A 19,951-nucleotide genomic window follows, 5' to 3' on the forward strand; every position below is an offset into this window, starting at 1 on the left:
ACTGTGTGTCGAGACTTTTTCCACAGGACTGAGACAGCCAACCCAGATGAGAGCAGATATTTGGTGGTTGTGCGGAGACCAAAGCCCTTTAAGGACTAACATCCTTATCAAATGAATTTGCCGAGAATGCAGGAATACATAATGTGTTCACCTCTTGGTTAGAAGGATGGTTCGGGCGATGGTCGGGAATGATAATGTCCGGAATAATTACTATCACTATAGTATCCGCAGTATTGATATTCGGAGGATGCTGTTTTATTCCATGTTGACGAGGACTTTTGAATAAGACAATTGATAAAGCTGTAAATCAGACTATGTACTCCCAGATCAACAAAGAAGATTGTGATCAATTATTAAAAGTATCTGAGACTCTACATATTAATGACGTTATTGACATGAAAGATGAATTATCAGTGCTAATGACGGATACTGAAGATGAAGAGTCTGATATTGAATAATATTTTGATAAACAGGAGGGAAATGTTAGAAGAAAGCTTATGTGATCGTAAATATTATTCCTGACAAAGACATAAGAAAGCAGGGAATGTCTAGTCAATGATATATGGACGAGTTTCCGCCAACACGTCTACTCTAAGTTGTTCTATATATATATGTGCAAAGGGTCAAGTCTAGGCCATTCTTAATTATGCAGCTTAAAGAGGTGTAACTTGCTTGAAAAGTAACCAATCATAATAATGCATGCTATTAGAAGTAGATAAGATGCTATATAAACCATGTAATTCAAACATGTAATCAGACAACGCTTCGACTTTTGTGTGTTGTGTGCCTTGTCTCGATTATGCGCATGATCTAATTAAAGGAAACTCTTTCTGAGGAGAATTCGACCATTATTTCAACCAACACTAATGTTTTGGTTTGTTTTTGGCCCATTCATTTTTGGGCAACAAATTTTGTTCGGTTTGGACAAAAATTCAGAAATGAAATTCTTTGCCTGATGCCCGTATTCACTCTTACTCACTTTAACTCACTTCCTCACACTTTCATCTCATTTACGCTCTCTAAATGTTTTTAAATGTTACACTACTTTCTCTGCCGACCTGGTATCTTCTTTCTGGCAAAGCTGTGGTGACCTCATCCCTGATCCTCCAATCGGAGAAGAGGACATCACCGAAAGTGTCAACTTAGTGCAATATGGCGGCGACAACGTCTTCCCCTGATCCTCCAATCAAAGGAGACAACTGCAAGCACCATCATTTTGCCCTCAGGTGAACTGAAGTAAAACGGCAGCGCTTGAGCGCTTGCAGTGACACCCTCTCCCTAATCCTCCAATCCAAGGAAAGTACGTCACCGAAAGCACTGTCATTTTCCACTCATGTTAACAGAGGGCAAAATGGTGGTGCTTGTAGTGACATCCTCTCCCCCAATTGGAGGACCGCAAGCACCCCCGTATTGCCCTCAGTTGGTGTTTTTGGTAACATTGGAGAATTGTGGAGGATGTAACAACAACGCTGCCCTTTTTGGCGGACGTTTCCATTTTATGTCCGCAGAGATGCGGATGAAGAAAGAAGATACCAGATTAAGGATTGCAAATTGAAGGTACATAGAAATATGGAAAGTGACAGCAGATAAGAACCATCAGGCACATCCAGTCTGCCCAACCTCTGAGTACCTTCCTTAGTACCTGGCCTTATCCTATATCTAGCTTGGCTTTATGTTTATCCCAGCGTTTGCTTAAATGTTTTGATAACTTGGGGTGTATCCCACCAGGCCTCATCAATTTATTGGTCTTTACCTTAGACAACTGACGTAGAACCTCTGCCTCGATAAACTCACATGAATCAAATGACATTCTTTTTTCCTGAGGTCCCTTTCCCTCATTTTCATTTGTAAAAACTGAACCGAAATATTCATTGAGGCAGTCAGCTAGACCTTTATCCTCTTCTACATACACTCCTTTTGTTTTTAATCGAACTAAACCTTTTCTCATTTATATATCTAAAAAATGTTTTATCTCCCTTTTTAACTGAAAGGGCATTTCTCTCTTCTGTGTGTGATTTGGCAGCTCTTATAACTTTATTTGCTTCTTTCTACCTAATTCATAGATTAATCTATCTTCCTCACTTTGGGTATTTTTGTATTTACTAAAGTACCACAGCGGTTTCTTCAATTTTTTACTCTTACTGACCAGCCTAATACAATTTTCTGTTGTCTTCAATAATACAACTTTTAAATAATCTTTCCTGAACTCCATTTAAATTGCCCCAGTCTGATTTTTTGTGTGGTGTGACTCAGTCACTGTTTGTATATTAAACCACACAAACTGATGTTCACTAGATCCCAAACTTTCACCTACAGTAATATCCGTTAACAAATCTCCATTTGTGAACAGTAAATCCAGTATGGCCTCCTTACGAGTTGGCTCCTCAACTACTTGTTTTAAAGATAATCCCAGTATTGAGTTCAGATAATCTGCACTCCGGGCACAACCAGCTACTCTGGTTTTCCAGTTCACATCACGGACATTAAAGTCACCCATGATTATAACATCCCCCTTCTCTGTAATTTTAGCTATTTCCTCCACTAGTAGATTACCTAGTTCTTCTACTTGTCCTGGGGGTCTATAAATCACACATACATGAGTTACTTTACTTTTGCCAAATTGTACTGTAACCCAAACATATTGGGCCCCCCTTCCCCTTTCTTGCCCTTTCTGTCTTTTCTATATACAGAGTACCCCAGTATTGATATGTCCCAGTCATTTTTCTCATTATACAATGTTCCAGTAAGAGCCACTATATCAACATTCTCAGTTGCCACTACTGTTACAAGTTTGTGGCTCTTATTCCCTAAACTATGAGCATTTGTAGACATGACCTTAAATGCAATCGCTTTCTGTCCTTGTTTAGGGGGGCAAAATATATGCTTCTCCCTCTTATCTGTATAGACCAAGCCCCCAGATCCACCCACCTGGTTACTAAGTAAATTGTCTTCCCTTTCTATACTGTCTAGCCCGGTATTTATCCCCCCCCCCAATTCCTAGTTTAAAATCTCATCCAACCGTCTAGCCATTTTTTCCCCAAGCACATTGGACCCTCTTGCATTTAGGCACAATCCATCATGACTATAGAGATTGTACCCCAAAGCAAAATAATCCCAGTGCTCTAAAAACCCCAAACCCTCCTTCTTACACCAAGACTTCAGCCATGGATTTAGCTGCCTAATCTTCCACTCCCTTTCTGGTGTAGCGCATGGCACAGGTAGTATCTCTGAGAATACTACCTTGGAGGTCGTTTTTTTAATCTTGTGACAGAACCCTCCATCACTGGGGCCTGAGAGCCAGCCTCCTCCCTATCGACTATGGGCCTAGGCCTTGTAGAGACTTCTGTGTGTGGATACAGGGGTTCAGTTTCTGCTGATTTTCCCCATGTTTTACTACTCAGAGTCTCAAAACTGTAATGTCAGCTGGACATCCTGTTGTAGGAAGAAGGCTTATTGTCTTTGCATTGTTGATTGTATAGGTGTGAAGTGTTTCCCCTGTTATTGTGTGAGTTAACTCTTGTCTTAAGACCCCCTGTAGGTATGACTAGGTGTCACTGCTGCATACCTAATTATCAATTACACAACAGGTAGCTGTCAATCCTGTGAGCTCCTGTTATCCCTGTGTCCTATCCGTTGTCTGTCTCAAGCCAATTATATGTCTATCATCATTCCATGGCTACGTCCCCAAGTAATGTAATTATTTATGTCTCATGTGATCCTGTCCTTCCCCCGGATATTGTGTTGCAGGATTTGATCTAATAACTTCCTTCTTACATGGCAATTAGATCATGTGATATTTGTCTTGCCCCTTTTCTTACTTGAGTATATATACCTCTTTCTTTGGTTTTAATAAAGGAGTCCTGTTTTCACCTCAACATGAGTGTTGCCTGATGCTTGGGGTGGGCTGCTATGATCCTTTATTGTCCTTTTCAGGACAATAGCCACGCTGTGTAGCTAAGCTTCGGATAGCCACAGTGCCGCCACAACGTTGGTTCTGCCTGGTGCTGAAGGGCTTAATTGTTGGTGTCCTGGCAGGAGGAAGCAACGATTGATGGGAGTACCCAGTCGGGGTACAGGTCGGTAGCATCACAAATCTTACTCCCTAAATCCCTAAAATTACCTTTTAGGACACTCTATCTTCCTCTTACTATGTCATTGCTGCCAATGTGCACCGAGACAGCTGGATCCTCACCAGCCCCTCCTAATAATCTATCCACTCTGTCTGCAACATGCTAACAGCATTAGGTTGCTGCGATCAGAGCTACAGATTACCCTGTCTGTTTTCTTAATTATAGAATCCCCTACCACCGCAACCTGCCTGGGCTTCCCTTCCTTCCGGATCCCCTGCACACTGGATGAGCTGCTCTCCCAGCTGTTAGGGAGAACAGCTTTTTCAGGAAAGCCCACCTCTGAGTCTGCCTCCCCAACATGCTCACTTAAATGGGCAAATTTGTTGGGATGGAGAAACTCTAGGCTGGGTTCCCTCTTCCTCTTCCCTCCCCCACTGCAACCAGGTCTTACTGTCACCCAGCTATCTGCCTGACTCCCTTCTGACTGATCTCCTCCCTCATATGAGACCTCCAAGCTTGCTCATACTTTAGGGAGGGATGTGAGCACTTACAGAATTGAAACAATGTCTGGCTTACCTTGGTTTCTCTTTACAACTCTTGTGTTGCACTGCGTTGCACAAACTGGCCACTTACAGAAAGCAAGTCACTTGGAGAAATGCAAGCCCTTTACTATGAGTCATTGGAGAAGAGAACGGAGAAGATAGAAGATGCGGAAGAGGAAGTTGTTGGCAGAAGCGGAAGTGCATGGCATTCAGACAGTACAAGAGAGATAGTGAAGGAGAATGCGAGTGTGAGTGAATGTGGACCCATGAATTTCTGTTTGCCTAATTTTTATCCAATTCGTGGGGGGCTGGCCTCATTTTCGGGGGTTTGTATAAATCGCGGAATTTACCAAAAATCTGTATATTTGCAATTTGTATAAATCCGAATGCACAAGTCTAATTGTCCAAAGGCAGGAGAGGGACTAGAAAGGGTTGAAAGTAATTTTTCTTCTGTAGAAAGTAGGCCACAGAAGATGGCAGAAAGGATGTCAATGCATACATTTGTAGGTGTCTTTAAAGAAATGGGTTTTGAGGGATTTTTTTGAAAGGTCAAAGGCAGAAGGAAAGACTAATAGGCTGAAGGAAGGCATTCCAGAGGACTGCGGCTCCCCTTGATGAAGTAAAGTGGGAGGTTGTCGCCCTCCTTGGTGAACTCCCTTGGTAAACTCTTAATTAGTGGCACTTAGATAAAGAGTGGCACACCGATGGATAGAGGCGTGTGCCTTTAAAGTCAGTTCACATATAATGGATGGCTGCTTGCAAAGGTATTTATCAATAAATTAATAATCCCACAATAGACTAACAGGGTACTAATAATTCAATATAGACAAATCAAATGACAAACAAAGGAATTACACTAATGCAAAAGGTGGAATACTTGAATGATTAGTTAAGCAGGAGAGCCAGCAATGATTACAGAGGTAAACGCAAAACAGAGGTAAACGCAAAAAGTGGAATATCAAAATAATTAATAAATTAGGCACGACAGCCAGCAATGATGCAGATTGCAAAAGGGGTAAATGGGGGAAAACATGGAATTCCTGTAGTTGAGAAAAGAGAGATAAAAAAAAAAATGTACGCATTTACATTGTTACACAATATTGAAATGATTAAATAAAAATATAAATGCTTGGTAAAGTATTGCACTTCATGAACTGTATATTTACATAGGATTAAGTCATAGGTTTAGATTTACCAACAAGACATTTACAAAATAGCTGAAATCTCTTTTTATGTTTTGCTTTTTTCTAGTTTGTTCAAACAAAGCATTAATTCGCTCTGCCCCACTGGGTGTGCTTTATGGGTGCAAAAGGAAGTGGGAAATGCATTATGAGCACAGCGTTCAAACAAAGTAATCACCCCTACTGTTGTTTTAATGGAATAAATTATTGAATGTTGCTGATGTGCACAGCATAGGAAACACATATTCCCATAAAATCCAAGTTTATCCAGTATGAACTATATTTTTATACAGTATATATATATACACAGTGTATATATAGTGGCCGAGAAAGAAGGAGTGGTGAGAGAGAGAGAGAAGTTTAGAATGGAAGAAGGGACAATGAAGAGAGAAAGAGAATGGATGAGAATAAGAGAAGAGAAAGCGAGAAAGAAGGAAGGAAAAAATGAAAGGAGACATGCACAAGTAATTTAATATTCATAACTATGTATGTGTAAATTAAAGGCCTCATTACCTAGACACTGTCCCGCACGGCATCAGATACAAGGCAGGGCAAAGGGAGCAACAAAGTTCAAGCTGTAGTTGAGAAAGGGAGCCCTGGAGACAGCTAGGCAGAAAGGGCGGCATGACATGGCCTGTGAGAGAGGGCAGTGGGGTCAGCTAGGGGACACTGGTTGTTGCTGGGCAGCCCACCCTCACTGATTGGTGTATGGGCATCTGAGGTGTTTAGGGAACATTATATAAACAATGCACACAGCATCACAGCATCACAATTTATTGAATTTAGAAGGAAAGTTTCCCTCCCTCCCTCCCCATGTTTGTGTTTGTTCTGTGTTTCGGTGTTTTTCGTTGTTTTGTATTTCATCAGGTGGTGTTCAGTTCTTCCTGTACGGGTTTCCAGCCAGGCGGAGGCAGTCAGCATGAAGAACAAAGAAAGTAACAGAAAATTGGAGGTGCCGCACGACAAAAGGCGGCAGTTTTGGATGTGTGTTTTGTTTAAACGTTCCCTAATGGGCTGGGTCCCTGGGGAATTGTAGTTAGCCGATCCCCTTGCTATTGGAGACTTTACGGCTTGGGGGGAATTGTCGGCCTGTGTATTAAGTTGTTTATGTTTAAGGGGTACTGTTCTTTTCGTATATTGTTTATGTCCGGGACTGGCAGGGGTTACATTTTAGACATTTGTATGGCACTCTTCCAGAGTATAATCGTGTGCCAGTCCCGGTTTTATCTTTGTTGTTGGTGTGTCACAGTCTGTCTAAACGAATAAAGTGCTGTGGCCTTTTCACATTCCAAAGATTAATGTCTTTGCGTGTTTATTGGGTATGTTATCAGTAGCCATATTCACAGTGCCTATGTCAAGCCAGAGAGCAGCATAAACTGGAACAAGCCAAGGTCAAAACACAGATAATCAATCACACACTGAGGAGGAAGCTCTATGAACCATAGGCAAGACCATCAGAGAGCGAAAGTCCAGGTAGCTTCTGAAGGTATTTATGGAGTGTCTGTGTAATTGGAGCCTGTTACAGGTTTGGCATCATAAGTTCAAACAATGACATCACTCCGCCTCCATCATATTGACATGGCCAAATTGAGTGTGGAGCGGTAAACTCCTGTACCTTAACCTGCTGAGAGCTGGATGGGTGTCTCCGTCTTCTCCATTGTGGCTGCATCGAATGCTGCGTGCCAGCTGGGGATCTCCCTCCCTCCTGTTTCTGTGGGAATTTTTGCACATTCATCCAGAAGAGCATTTGTGAGGTCAGGCACTGATCTAAAAAATACACTACAAGTTATAACTTTACCTGCCAAAGGAAAAAAGGGTGTTACTATATTAATCCATAAAGATGCATCTTTTCAACATTTTTTCTAAGAGACTCCAAAAGGAGATTTTTAATGCTTACATTAGTTGTGTATTTGGATTCATACAAATTGTAGTTTTAATGAGATTTTCCAATCCTGTCAATTCCTATGAATGAGCGAAAGGGAGAATGGATCCCAGTTAATGCAGACAGATTAGCGGAGAAAGATACACAGAGCTGCCCATTATCCCCGCTCTTGTATGTTATGGGTTTACTACCATTAGCTAGGGCCATATGCGATTATCAAGAGATGTAGGAGTTTCCAATCATACACCCTAACTCCCTCTAGACTGTAAGCTCATTTGAGCAGGGCCTTCCTTACCTGTTGTCTCTGTTAGTCAATTTGTTATGTTACATACTACTTGTTATGTCCTGTCTACCCATTGTACAGTGCTACGGAATTTGATGGTGCTATATAAAACAATAAATAATAATAATAACCTCTTCCTGAGGTAAACCGATGTTGTTTTTTATTTTGAAACCCATGTGACTTCACATGTTCAACAATCCTGTCCTTTAAGCCCTTACATGTACGTACATGTACGGGCTCACAATGCATTGTCATTAATGGGTTTAGGGACAACCGTTAAGGGGTTAACATAGTTTCCACTAATTTCTCCCTACTGCCTTTTTTGTGAATGGGCGCAATATTCGATAATTTCCAATCCCCTGGGATGACTCATGTTACCAATGATTTGTTAAATAAATCCATTAATGGTTTTGCTAGTACACCACAAAGCTCTTTTAAAAACTTGGGGTGTATGTCATCAGTTGTATGGGAAAAGGCAGTTAGGATGGGATGAGCAGGGGAGTGATGGTGGGTGGTGTAAGAGGGGGTTGCAAAGAAGTGGGTTGCAGAGAATAGTCTTGATCTTGTCTTTGAAGTGGGCAGCAAGATCTTGGGCCGTGAAAGAGGTTTGTGGTGTGGGCATTGAGGGATTGATAAGGGAGTTGAAGGTAGAAGAGAAGTAGAGTTGTTTAGCGAGAGAGTTGATATTTAGGAGCAAAGCATGAACCAAGAATTCTGCTAGCATTACCTGCAGCTCTACTGCATTGTCTACCAACCTTGAAATCCTCAAAAATAATTACCCCTAAATCCCTTTCCTCGCACATTGAGGTTAGGACACTATCAAATATTCTATACTCTGTCCTTGGGTTTTCATGCCCTAGATGCAATACTTTGCATTTATCCACATTAAATGCCAGTTGCCATAGCTCAGACCATTTTTACAGTTTACCAGAATAATTTGCCATTTTACTTATCCCCCAGGAACATCAACCGTGTTGCAAATCTTTGTGTCATCACCAAAAAGACATACCTTAACATCAAGACTTTCTGCAATATCACTGAGGTACCCTAATTGGTAACAAGGCCTTGCTCCGAATATACTCCATTCACTACAGCCCTCTATTTTCTGCCACTCAGATATTGGAATCCAAGACTCAGAGATTTCAGAGATATGTATTGTAAGAAACGCTGCATTGTTGGCTCTATATAAATAAAATAGTAATAATAATATCACATTATACATACAAGTCATTAGTCTTATGGAAAATGAAAGCATCTTTAGAAGGAATTGTTAAAAAAAAAAAGGTTGACAGGTATTCTTTTGCATTATGAAAGCCTTATGGTGATTTTAAGATTTAACCTATCACAATACAGATATTATCACCCAATTTTCTTCTCTCAAAATATACTGCTAAAAACCCATATCTATGCTGTGTGACATTTTTAATTCATATCAAAGGTGCTGTCCCACTAAGACCAAATATGAACAGCACTCTCTAATATGGTATGCAAATAAACCTTACCCAATCTGTTATGCAAAGTGGTGCACACAGTAGTAGAAATTTATTACACAGATAACTATCACCATAAGATGTAAGTTTGCCAACACTTCACGGTACTCCACATCACCCAGCAAAAAAATGTTTGGGGGTTTCCATGGCAACAAGCTATGAGTGCCTGCTTTTAAAGGTGGCCAGGAAAAGTCAAGTGTCCTTACCCGAACATTCGCCGGCGGTGCTGCAAGTCGGGGGGGGGCGACCCCGGGGCGCTTGCCTGGTTGGGGTGGCTGCCCCGGTGCTTTGCCCTCTCCTGCTCCTCCCACGACCTGCTGTTCCTGGCTCTGTGGTGGACCAGGATTGCTGCTGACTGTATCTCTGCACAACGCAGTTATATGTTCCCGAGTGCGGCTCCTCCATACTCCCATTCTGGCTCCGTGGGGGTGCTTGCCCCGGCTGTCTTCTCTCCACACTTCATCACAGGCGTGCTATTCCCAGCACCTTCCTCTGTCTTCTGTGGCTGTAGTAGCCGGCAGGGTAGGGCTTTCCCCTGCCGTGGGGTTCCGGGTGGGTTCTAGTTAGGTGGGGTGGCTGGGTTAGGGTCTGGGTTTTTGTTTTACTTTTTATCTGCCACTAGTTAAGGGTGGGCTCTAGGTTGGGTGGTGGGGCCGGGATTTGGGACTTCTGTTCCATTACTTTCCTCTGTGACACTACGTTGCTGGAATTTCCTACACGTGACTTTCTGCTTATGTCCATGGCTTGAACTTCCCCTTTACCCGCTGGAAGCTCGCGTCGACATTTCTTTCTCACTGAACATCTCCTTATCCTGCTAATATTGCACTACATATTGTTGATCATACTGTTTCAACTGCACTTAATTTGACGCCATTATACTGTGTCTTATGTCAATTGATTTATTGCTGTTACCACGTCATTCTAGGGGTTTAACCCCTTGCTGCCTCTACATCCTTTCCTTCTTCTTTCCCTCTGCTCTCCCCCCCTTACTTCTCTTTCTTCCCTCCCTCTCTTTCTTCCTTTCTATCTCTTCTCTAACTCACCCTCTCCTCTCCTTCTGACGGGGGGTGCCCGGTACCCCTGGATTCCATGGAGAAATATATGGATCCCACACCTAAGTCCTCCACCAGACAGGGGAAAGCTCGGGACAAGTTGCATGGAGCCTCTAAATCTGCTCCCGCTCCTCCTTCACCAAAGCGGACATCCCCTGCTGAGACCCTTGACGAATATATACCTCCGCCTCCACTTACGGCACAGGATATTGTCAGTCTGATCTCACCCCTCTTGGATGTGAAACTCGACAAACTGTCGACCTCAATAGATAATACGCTTGCTGAGCTTACTTCACAAAGCCAGCGGATCGGCAAACTGGAGACAAGAGTTTCAGACCTGGAGGATGATCGCACCTCCTTAACGGCTACTGTTCAGGACCAGGATTTGGAAAACCGCAGCCGCCGCAACAATATCAGGTTGATAGGACTTCCAGAATCTGAGAAGGCCTCTTCCTTGATGGACATAGGTAGCTCCTAGCTACCGAAAGAACTGGGTCTCCTCTACCCTTATGATACGATACCAGTGGAGAGGGTTCACTGGATTCGTGCAGACAATAAAAGCTCTCAGGCTCAACCTCGTGCGCTTATTTTGCGAGTGCTGAATTTCCAGGATAAAACGAGAATATTTGATGCGTACCGTAAAGTGCGAGAGCTTCGCTATCACGGACATCGCTTGTTACTTTTCCAAGACTACTCTGCGGCCGTTGCTGTGAAACGATGACAATTCTCCCAGGTCTGCACAGAATTGTATGCCAAGAAGATAAAGTTTGCCTTGCTGTAACCGGCGAAGTTGAGAGTTCACTATGCCGGTACTTCTTTCCTCTTCGACTCCCTGGAAGACGCTAAACGTTTCTTGGCTGATGATCCCGGCTTGTCGATGGCTGTGCCGCCTTCACGGGCGGGTGCCGGGTCCCCTCCTCGTCCCTCCCCCTACCTCTGTTACTTCCAAGTAATGTCTGCTACACGTCATTTAATTCTTCAACAATTCTACGGTATCTGCTGTGCTGTTTCATGGTTTTTTGTTTTGTTAGGTTTTTTTGGTGTGTATGTTCTTGCATCATGGGTTGGGTTAAAATGTTTGAAAAAATATTTGTTGCTTCTGTTCTTGTCCTGTTGTATTTGTCTCGCTGGGAGCTTGCTGGGACTCCCTGAGACATACGATTTCTTTCTACTCCTTTAGAGCTCCGTTTCCCCGAAAGGGTATTGTCACCGCCGCAGGTCCCATCGCTGGCGGACGGAGGTCCGTCCGCAGCTCACGGAGACCTGATGTCTCTGCCGCGGGCTCCGGCGCTGGCGGACAGGGGTCCGTCCGCAGCTCGCACCCTTACAAAAAAATTACTGCAGTTTTTCTGAAGTAATACTGCAGTTTTTTGGACATGAAAAAACTGCAATACTGCACTTTTACTGCAGTATTACTGCACATTTACTGCAGTTTTACTGCATTTGTACTTCACTGTACTGCAGTTTTATTGCGGGATTACTGCACATTTACTGCACTTTTTTTTTATACTGCAAACCTACAGTTGTACTTCAATGTACTGCAGCTTTATTGCATTTGTACTTCCGTACAAAAATAACTGCTGTAAAACTGCAGCACAGTGAAGTACAAATGCAGTCAAACTGCAGTAAATGTGCAGTAATACTGCAGTAAAAGTGCAGTATTGCAGTTTTTTCATGTCAAAAAAACTGCAGTATTACTTCAGAAAAACTGCAGTAATTTTTTCGTAAGGGCGGAGACCCGATACTGTTACTGTTCCGTGGACTGCGGGTGCTCCCCCACTCGCAGCGTGTGGATGCTCGGGGCGCCGCTTGCTCCTGCTGGTGGTCGATCTCTTGACCGCCGGTACGGGAGAAAGAGGGGCTGTTTGGGGAACTCCTCAACAAGCAATCCTACGATTGCTCGTCAGCTCAGGAGTTCCCAGGGAGTTACCTACCTCCTCTCCGGTTGTCCGTCACTCCTCTGGGGGCGCAGCTGTGCTGCGAGGCAGGTCCCGGGGAATTGATGGACGGCTGAGAGGCGTGGCCATGACGTCAGATGGAGGTGGGGCTTGAGAGTGGCGCCAGATTTAAAAGCCAGGCTGTGCTACTCTCAGGCACTGTCACGACTGGGGTACGGGTTCTGGATCCGCGCTGCAGAATCGGCGCCTCCTGGTGGAGAGAGGACGCACTGCCACCAGGGCACTGGAGGGCACCGTTCACCACCGAGAGCAATGAAAGGGTGAAACTCAGGAACAGAAAATAAAAAATAACAACGGTATCCGAGGGGTCAGGCAATAGAGTAGTCGGGGTCACAAGCAAAGGTCAGGGCAGGCACCGAAACAACGAAGGTCAGGTTCAAGCAGGAGTCAATACCAGAAAGATAAATCAGGATTCAACCGCTAGTGTAGGCAAAAAGGCACTAACAAAGGCAAGGGTGTAGTGCCAAATGAGAGTTTAAATATCCCTCCAACAATACAGATCCTCCTACCCTCCTAATTAGGGGGAGGAGGAAAAATGATAAATGTCACTTTAAGAGTGACATGAATATTCATTAGCTTAGCCCCATCAAGATCCCTCGAACTCGCCGGGGACACGCGGGACCCGGCGGCAGCTCACCGCGACGGCACGAGCAGGGAGCCGACCTTGGTGTCCCTGCCGGCGGCAACGCGACGGGAGCGGTAACAGGCACCCTGTTGTGGTCTATTCTAGTGCTCCTGGGTTTTGCTGGGAATTGATCTGTGTTTTGACCCTTGCATTTCCTGACTACGTTTTGCCTTACGATTCTGCTGATCTTGTAGAATTTGTTTCCTTGACCCTGAAGATTGACAACCGTATCCGTGAAAGACAGGCCCATAAGGCTAAAAGATATGAACGCACTTTCTTTCATCAACATCGCTCCCTTTCTCCTCAAGAGTCATCTTCAGCAACCCTGCCTCCTGAGGAACCCATGCAATTAGGAGCTACTAAATTGTCTTTGAGAAAGCGTGTCGCAGGTCTCAAGGACTTTGTTTTTATTGTGGTCAGAAGGGTCATTTTGTGAGATACTGCACCAATAAAGCGGAAATGCCCGCTCCCAGTCCAAGTAAAGGAGCCTTGCCTGGGGGAACATCTTTCAGCTCCTACATTCAAAAACAACTTGCTTATTCCCGTCTCTTTGGAGTGGAATGGTTGGAAGATCTCCTCTTCCGCTATGATAGACTCTGGGGCTGCAGGCTCCTTTATTGATAAGTCCTTTGCCCTCCTTAATAAAATACCTCTCTGCCAAGTTCTACCCCCGATTGCCATCTCTGCCAATGACGGTCCACCTTTACAGCCCTCTGTGACGGATCGTCCTGTGCCCCAGACTGGACACATCCGCCCGTCAGCTCCTTCCCTCTCCCAGTAAGCGGACACGCTGTGGCTGTCCGAAGAAAGCAGTCACAGACCAGCACTTCCCTCAATCATGAGACAGGACTTCATGCTTTGAGGTTAAAAACAGAACTCTCTTTATTACAAACACTAGTGGTTCCCTGCTAGCAGGTGGGGACCCTTCGCTGTGGGGTGGGCAGTGGCCAGCAGCACTCTGCCCTGTTGCCGGCATTTCAGCCAGAGCGAGGATTGATGGTGCAGGACAGAGGTCAGTGACTCTCTCTCCGGGTGCCAGCACTTCTGGTTGGTCCTCGTTAGCCGGCGGGAACACTGTGCTGGGGGATGAGCAGAGGCCAGCAGCACTCTGCCCCATGGCCGGCTCTTCTGCCGGTCTGGCATTTTGCGGTGCTGGGCAGAGGATCGCGTCGCACTGCCCTGGTGTGTGGGCGGGCAGAGGCCGAGATGGATCCTATGAAACTTTCGGCAATTTCAGAATGGCATCAACCTCTCGCATTACGGGCTCTTCAAAGGTTTTTGGGTTTCGCGAATTACTATAGAAAATGTATTCATAATGTCTCTGAAATTGTGGCTCCCCTTACTGATATGACTAAAAAGGGGTCTGATTGTAAGAATTGGTCTGAAGAAGCTCTTCAGGCCTTTGCTCACCTTAAAAGGTCCTTTGCTACGGCTCCAGTATTGCGACACCCTGATGCCACGAAACCATTCGTCGTTGAGGTTGATGCATCGGAGATTGGGGTGGGGGCTATGCTCTCTCAGAGCGAAATTTTAATGATAAACTTCACCCATGTGCCTATTTTTCTAAGAAAAATTTCGGCCGCCGAGATGAATTATGACGTGGGGAACCACGAGCTGTTGGGTATTGTTTTAGCCTTGCAAGAATGGAGGCATCTTCTAGAGGGGGCACTATTTTAACCGATCAAAAAAAATCTTGAGTATCTCAGCCATGCTAAAAGGTTAAATCCCAGACAAGCTAGATGGTCTTTGTTTCTTCCTAGATTTCAGTTTTTTATTTCATACCGTCCCGGGTCCAAAAATGTAAAAGCCGACACATTGTCCAGACAGTTTGTATCTGACACGAACGCTAAATCTGATCCGCAGCTCACGGAGACCCGATGTCTCTGCTGCGGGCTCCGTTGCTGGCGAACGGGGGTCCGTCCGCAGCTCGCGGAGACCCGATACTGTTACCACGGGTTTGCTGCGAATTGATCTGTGTTTTGACCCTTGCATTTCCTGACTACATTTTGCCTTACGATTCTGTACCTCTGCCCGTGATTCCTGTGTACTGACCCGGCTTGGCTGACTACCTCCTCGTGTTTTGAACCTCGGCTTGTCTGACTACCTGCTTCGTTACTGACCTGGCTACCCTGACCATTCTTCTGTGATTAACCCCTTCTGTTCTGATCTGCTGGTATACCGCATATTGCTGTTCACCTTACATAGAACTCAGTGCATACCTACATTCTGCCTACACAGAGGCCTCCTCACTGTTGGGATCATCTAAGTCCTGGATTATCGCTGTCAAGGGCCCCTCTCTCTTCAGTGGTTCTCTGGGCAGAATAACTTCTGCGGTGAGTGCCTCGGGTGTCGCAGACGCGACAGGTATGGGCTAATGGCTTCTACTTCTAGTGCCTCACACGCTTCCAGATAAGGTACATAGTGTCGACTCTTTTCGCCTCATATCCTGGAATGAAGAGGGTCTTAATTCCCCCATGAAACGTAACAAATTGTGACCAGTCTTAATCAACTTCGTCCTGATATAATCTTTTTACAGGAAACTCATTGGTGTGATCCTGTAATTAACAAATTTACGGTCCCCTGGATTGCCAATTGTTATTCTACATTTTATACCAAGAAATCCAGGGGTACATCTATTATTCTTTCAACACGATTGCCGTTCTCTGTGGAAGCGGAAAGGTATGATACTGAAGGGAGGTACACCATATTGAAACTTTGTTTGGGGGCAGACTCCTTTACTTTAGTCAATGTGTATGCCCCTAACTCGGGTCAGTGCTCTTTTTTGGCTCGTGTTTACGCTACCTTGGCAGAAATCTCTGCTACTAATATTGTTCTGGGGGGAGACTTTAACCTTACCGCTGACCCGGGCCTCGACACTACATGTATGGCCTCTTGCCCTTCACGACTCCTTTCGGCCCCTTACAAAAAAATGACTGCAGTTTTTCTGAAGTAACACTTTTACTGCAGTATTACTGCACATTTACTGCATTTTTACTGCATTTGTACTTCACTGTACCGCAGTTGTACTGCAGTTATTTTTGTACGGAAGTACAAATGCAAGAAAGCTACAGCACATTGAAGTACAACTGTAGGTTTGCAATATAAAAAAAAAAGTGCAGTAAATGTGAATTATATAATTGTCTCCTTGCTGGTGAGCTGCCCCCGAAAGACTTCAATCTTTCTAGGACTGTGCTTATTGCCAAACCTAATTGAGATCCTGAATTGATGTCTTCCTACTGCCCGATCTCCCTCCTTAACCAGGATTTTAAGATTTTAACGGCTATAATGGCATCTCGTCTCCAACCCATCCTGGCAAGGTTGATAGGTCCGTCCCAGACGGGCTTCCTCCGTGGACATCATTCGACCCAAAATGTTAGAAGTATGATCTCGGCCATTGCCTCTACTAAATTGTCGAAAAATAAATCTGCCATTATCCTTAGTTGTGATGCGGACAAAGCGTTCGATCGTATTTCGTGGCATTATCTCACGTCTTTTTTCAAATTCCATCATTTTGGTATGCGCTTTACTCATTTTTTTCAGGCACTCTATAGCTCCCCCCCTCACTCAACTACTCATTAACGGGCTAAACTCACCCTTCAGGGTTGTCCCCTCTCCCCGTTTTTATTCAATTTGACCATTGAGCCGCTGCTGCGCTTGATTCTTCACTCTAATCGGTTGAAGGGGATCCCCGTGTGTGGGTCTGAATTGAAGGTGGTCGCTTTCGCCGACAATCTGTTTTGTTTCTCTCCGATCCCAGGCAGTCCATTCCTCCACTTCTAGATCTTTTTGCTCTGTTCCATAGGGCTTCAGGGTTTTTAATTAATGCTACCAAAACGGAAGCCCTTCCTATATTCCCGCAAGCCAGGGATGGGTGGGGGTGATCGTTTCCCTTTCTGCTCTTAAGTATCTAGGTCTCTGGATCCCTTCTTCCCTTTCTCAGCTATATAAGTTGAATATCCCTCCCCTTCTACTACTTTACTGAAGTCCTGGGCTAAGTTTTCCCTTTCCTTCATGGGTAGATGTCACCTGTATAAAATGGTCCTTTATCCTATCCATATGCTTCCGATCACTCTACATCGAACTGATATACATGCTCACCATCGGCCTCTCCAACGTTTCTTATGGGGCGGTAAACGATCTCGGATTGCCTTAGTAAAACTACAAAAACCTACCTCTAATGGAGGCTTGAATCTTCCCCATTTACCTGATTATAATCTAGCGGCCAATTATAGGTATGCGGTGGATTGGATTTTGGATCGTGATCGTTTTGCTACCACTAGGTTTGAGTCCCAACTAACTCCTGATATTCGGTTGCCCTCCCTTCTGCATCTCCCTAAACACCTATGGCCTCCCGACTTACGCTCGAACCCGCTTTTATACCACACGTACAGGGCATGGACCCAAGTACGGAAACGTTTGGGCTTGGGGTTTTCTCATACTATCTATATGCCCTTGGTTCGTAATCTCAAATTTCAACATGGCAAATCTGCTCCTATTTTCAAGAGACTGGTAATTGAAGGGGGCCGCCTCATTACTTTCTAAGCCCCATGACTTCTCGACCACTTACCTGGCAACAGTTTTGTAACAAGTTTTCTTCTTTTTCTGTCCATCCATTACATTATTTACAACTTCGCAGTTTTATTGTCGGTGTTTTGGCTTTGCTGTCCCCTAGGGATCACAACAATCCTATCGACAGTGTAACCCTTTGCAATCCCTCCAGCCCCCTTACCATGTCCTTTCTTTATGGGCGCATCAGACCTGTTATCGCCTGGGGTTCCCTTAGACAGGGTCTGCCTGCTTGGAAGAAAGACCTCCCAAATATAGACCTGGAGGCGCTAGTTGACGCTACAGTATTGAATACCAAGCTTTTGGTGTCTCGCTCCTATAGCGAAATGTTTTTAAAAATCCTCCACCGGGCGTACATGACCCCGAAACTCTATGTTACTACCCGGTTGGGCGATTGTTCTAACTGTTTCAAGTGCGCAGCGCCTGACGCCGATCTGTATCATAATCGTTGGACCTGCCCCCATATCGCTAAATTTTGGAGTGACGTTCATCACTATATTGTAACAGTCTTGGGTATTCCTTTCCATTTAACTGTGGAATGGGCTCTTTTTGGGATTTTACTGCCGTCAGACACTCGCCCCTTCACTGCCAGGGAAAAAACACTTTTGCTCACCATCTCAGCGGTTAGTAAAAAGGCCATACTAACGCAATGGATACAACCTGGCCCACCGCTCCTTGATATGGCTGTGGGCCGATTACGTTGCATTTTTCATCTGGATTGGCTGGAAGCTGCCCTACACAGGGAAGTCAAGGCTAAATCCTTTTTCCAAAAATGGTCTTCCTTTATTGCTATAATGGATGATTCCATCAAACTATCTCTCTTTAACACCTTTTGTTCCACTGGTTGGTTTTGCCTCCAAATGCTGAAGGGGACCTCCCCTATCCCTGGGTTCCAACCTGCTCTAACTGCGGCTGGGCTGGAGTCTTAATGTATCGCTGTAGTTTATATTACAACCTTTATGCCCATGTGTTTTTCACTTTATCTGCCGATACTTCCTATATATTGTGCTTCTCTCTGCCGTCCAGGTTGTTTATATTATTTGCCTTCTGTAGTGGATTCTCCTCAGCCATTCTTGTATATGTTTTGGTTGTCTCTTACTACTGATATGTACCTTGTATATCTCCTGTGATGATACTACATGCTTACTGTATTTGTAACTTGTATTTTAATTTGCCCTCCTTTCCTTTTTATGTACTTTGCTTGTACAATTTCCTCTTTAAATAAATTGTTTAAAAAAAAACCCAAAAACACAGAATCACTAATACTCATGAACACAGCTAAACACACTTCCTCACACAGACATAACTCCCAGATACTAACGCACTCTGAACAGAGACTAGACAACTCGCACATGATGAAAGCTGCTGTCCCATGTTACATGACCCCGTTAAGCTGCACCTCATTGAGCTGGCTGGCTCTTTTTGGAAAATTAGGACAACCTCCAGGTGCAATTTCCCCCTGCCCCCTAGGCTAGCCTGCCCTTGTCTGCTTTTGATTGATGCATCAAAGTAGTGTTTCCTGCAAAAATCTGATTGAAGCTTAATCTTAGTTGATGTATATTGACAAATATGCTCTGCCATTTGGTTTCAAAAGTAACATTTTGGAGAGAAGATAAAACAGCACCTTTAAATATTTTTTTTCTTAATTACCATATTTGCCCGATTATAAAACGACCCTGATTATAAGACGTTCTATAGGAAAATGTTAATTCATGTAAACTATGTAAACTATTTTTTTTTAATAAAAGCTATGATTGAGAAAAATATTTTGTTTTTATTTCCCCCACCAGTTATGCATATCTGCCCCAGAAATGCCTTATACCCCCTATATGCCACTGTGCCCCATGATATGCCTTTTGACCCCCTATGTTCCACTCTGCCTCCAGAAATGCCTTATACCCCTATATGCCACTCTGGCATTTAGGGGGTTAAAAGGCATATTATGGGGCAGAGTGGCATATAGGGAGGTATAAGGCATTTTAGGAGGCAGAGTGGCACATAGGGGGTCAAAAGGCATATCATAGGGCACAGTGGCATTAAGGGAGTTAAAAGGCATTTCATAGAGGACTCTGCTTACAGAAATGCCTTATGCCTCCCTGTATGCCACTCTGCCCCATAATATGCCTTTTAACCCCCTGTTGTGGTTTGAGATATTTGGTGCAAAAAGGTTACGATATCAGCTGTGTTAAACAAAGATGGCCACCGACCATGTGCTCTTTTGTTCAAAGTCCCAAAATGGCTGCCAAGCACGTGAAACACAGGCAGAAGACACAAGCTAAGTTAATAGTACCCAAATGCATTT

Source organism: Sceloporus occidentalis, unplaced genomic scaffold (genome assembly GCF_023333645.1).
Source record: "Sceloporus occidentalis isolate IW3139 unplaced genomic scaffold, rSceOcc1.0.p SCAF_46, whole genome shotgun sequence".
Lineage (NCBI taxonomy): Eukaryota > Metazoa > Chordata > Lepidosauria > Squamata > Phrynosomatidae > Sceloporus > Sceloporus occidentalis.